We start from the raw sequence: 4,016 nt of genomic DNA on the forward strand, positions 1-4,016 counted from the left end.
CGCGTCTACGTCGAACTCTCCCACTTCCCAACTGAAACCAAGTATATTACACATTCTCCATACTTGACAGGTTCGCCAGATCTTTAACTTTTAATAACTCTTATTGACCCTTTATAAAAATAAAAGATAATTCACGCTATCTTAAATATCAAATTAAACCAAGTATCCTTTCCTTTTCCGTATCACACCGTGTCACTATCTAGATACAAAATCATCTAAAATTGTATCTTTTATCATTTAACTAAGCATTAAACGCTCCTCGTTTTATATTCTAGCCTAGGTAACACGTCGATAGTCACAGATTCTTCGCTTTCGCTGAATCCTCCTCTCTCCTGATTTTATTCACCATCCACAGCTGATCCTTTCTCTCACGTATACTCCTCCTTAGTTCGGTTTTTCCCACGGAATGGCGCAATCGAACGAAAGGAGTAAAATGGATGGCAAACTAGTTGGTGAGTTCGTCGAAATGCCAGTGACGCCATTTTTCCTAGTAACGCAACCTTGATCGGTAACGATTAGTACGAGGAACTTATAGACAAACCAGTAGAATTCGTCGTGAGCTTGCTTGGCACTACTTGGCACGCGTTACGGCAAATCTGTCCAAGTATATTGCCCAAGAGTTTTCCACCGTCATTATTATACATACTGTGGTCTTGTGCATGGAGTAGGACACTTATGGTCCGTATCAACCATATGTTGGATGCTGCGGCATATGCCGCGCTACTTACTGCGGATAGTCTCGACCGGCTAGATATCCGTGAGGGTCCTCATCTTAGTATCCGCTGTTTAGATGGAAAAGTGGAAAATACATTGGTTCGACCCAGACTGATAAATAATATATGTTATTATTTACATAGTATGAAATGTTGCAACAATATATAAAAAATTCTTGAAACTGTCTTAACGTTTGACTACTTAATTTTACTGTCAGATAGGTAGGTACTGTACTTTCACATTCCTCGGGTCTAAGCGGCATCCAATAATTAGGCTGGAACGTGAGAATATTAATGTCTGTGTTCAGGTTATGTTGCACGAGTGTCATTGTCTCGGTAATTGTACCTCTTAGAGTGATTATCAACGGGGATGATGATTACGAGGAAGAACCCTGCGCCATTGTACTAGGATCCTGCAGTTTCGTTACCTTGTGCCAGGTCAGGGATCAATGCGTCTCGTTTCGGTTTCGCGCTAATCACTCTTGCATTTCCACATTTTCTTGTTTAGCAAGTTTAACTGCCGTGAAATGGATATCACCACTAGTTCTATATGACACCTCATTAATTCATTGAATAAATTACAGGGGATCTTTATATCCGCCAATTTCATCAAAAGACAACCGTTGACGGTTAGCAGGACGTACCTGGATAGACATATACGTATGATATAAGGTGACCTAGAATTTTTGGTGCAATTATCATAAATTTTACACGTTAATAAAGCGGCTTGCGAATGAGGTCAATTCGTCACTGGGAACAGAAATGGCTCATGCAAAATTTGTAATATAAAAATTTTATTACAGAAATAAACTTTTTAGCGCAGCGAATAATTAGATGAATTTCTTTTTATAGTTTATGACGACGCTATTAATTTTTTTTTCGTCCCCAAGAGACAGTCAAGTCTATTGATTCTATACGGAAGTATCCTCCAGGCTGGCAGGCACTTCGACCTTCCATAGGTCATCGGCTTTACTCTTGAGACAGGCTTGTATGCGTACAGTATGGCTCCTGGTTAAGTCAAGAATAAGAGGAAGAGGTTAGAATGAGTCCTCCGTGTGTGAAATACAAGAGTGGAAGAACACAACGTCACGGAAAGTAGTAAAACGGTTCCATCATCATCATCATCATCTTCCGCGTACATGGGTCGTCATTAGACCACTGTATAATCATTAATTATTACAAATGATACACTATTTGCCCTATCGATATACTATTATATATATTACACGTAGAAATTTCCACGTAAGCACATACCGTTCCAACGTACTGTATATAGATATACCGTATTATCCACACGTGCAAATACAAAAACGTCTCTTTCTTATTTTACAGTTTCGTTCGACAACAGTTAATACAGAAGAATTAATCCTGCCGTTAAGTAATAATTGTGTCTATTATTTACAACCAAAAACTCTGTCTTTCCATCCAGTCTACGTTTACAGCGATAGAAGATATTTTTTTTTACTAGCAATGCGCATCGATCCAGCATTTGAAATGCCCGAAGTCACGCAAAATCACCAGTCCGAGTTTTCTTTATCCAGATCGTTGTAGAACGGTTAAAAATGTTCCTTGACAAAAATAAGAAAACCACCTCGTACCCATCGTTAGGACATGGCTGTTCTTCAATAACTAAAAAACTTAACTCCTTGAACAAGCAAAGTACCTGCACCCTTACCAACCTGAGAATACTGTTTACCCGCATTCCACGCATTCTCGCATTACTTAAATCCTCGAGTCTTCACCGTCACAAAAAAGATCTTCACTCGCGGTTAACTTAGCCAGCCTGTTAACTGCAAGAAACGAAAAAAGCATTAACGATCACGGTTTCCCATCGACGGGTCAATCCGTCATATATAAAAAGTATTAATTTCCATTTGGAATGTGCTTACGTCACACATTAAAGAGTACACACAGTCATATAGATATCTCAGATGCAACAGGGTTAACCAGTACACCGCATTGCTGCAGCAACAGCAGCAACAACAGTGCATGAGTTAATCCGAGGCCGAGCGAGTGCACACAAGACACTGGCATACATAAAACATTGCTACCAACGCGGCAGGGCTGACAATGCCGCATCTCATAAAATCTCGTTCCGCGAAACGGCATTTCGCAACGACACAGTAGCGAACCTGCCGGCAATTTCGCTTTCGTCTGCAATATAACCCGGCAACGCGCGCTGTGTGTCTCGGCTGCCCGAAGTTCACTTGTATACATATTACTATACCTACCGCGCATGTTACATTGCTTGGAAAGTTACGAGCCGCTCGTTTTAAAGTGCCAAAGCCTACACGCACAGTGCACTTTTTAAAGGCACTTCTTATGGACGTATGCAATTGCTGTATATATATTATATACGCTACGCGTAGCACGTAGAGTGCTGCTTGAGCTCTCTGCCGCCTCTCTTGTGCTTCCTTTTATTTTTGTTTAATATTATTCTCTCGCCATTCCTTTCTCCCCTTTTCTCTTGCATGATTGAGGTCCGAACTCGCGACCTCGTGCCCACTTAACCCGCGGGGATGCGAATATGAGAGAATACGCTCATGAAGTGGGTGTACACGTCAGGCATGAAGTGGAAGATCTATCGTACGCGAAGCTCGATCGATCTTCGTAAGGTTTCTTAGCAAATATCCAGTCTGTATGTATAACGTGTGCGAACATGAGACCCAAGACGTATATGATGATTTTTCATCTTCGAATATTTATCAGATTGATGTCATCTGCTCGGGACGTATGATGAATAATAAAAATCAATTTTTGTATCTTATACAAGATACGAATAAATTTATTCGCAAGAGACACGGGTACACGTTGATGGTTTCGTTTTACAAGAAGCTGTGACTCGGTTTGGTCCATGCCAATGTACTTGTCGAAATTTTAATATACTTTTTTCTTCAAGTACCAATATGGAAGTGTAATTTACCGTCTCGTGTAATTGTCTTCGTTTTTGGTCCCCTACGCCTTGGTCCTTCGTTTTTCCTTTATTCTTTTCTCCTAACCGTATATACGTACCACCATGAGAATATTAGTCAACGTTAAAATACGAGAGTCACCTTGCTCCTCTTATACGTTCATAAATATTAAACTCTCCATTTCGCTGGGACGTGTTCAGGCGATCTTGGGTTCAATGTTGTTGAGCAATCGATGATGCATCCAGTACACATCTCGCATGCATCTGACCATGCATGTCCATATGTGCCTGGACCACGCGCACTTTGTCCGTACTTAATCGTTTATCATTTTAAAATGCGGCTTTATTCGGACCGAAAATCTCATGCCAATAATTTCGTAAGATTAGCGAAA

This window comes from Cephus cinctus, unplaced genomic scaffold (assembly GCF_000341935.2).
Source record: "Cephus cinctus unplaced genomic scaffold, Ccin1 Ccin1_scaffold0160, whole genome shotgun sequence".
Classification (NCBI taxonomy): domain Eukaryota; kingdom Metazoa; phylum Arthropoda; class Insecta; order Hymenoptera; family Cephidae; genus Cephus; species Cephus cinctus.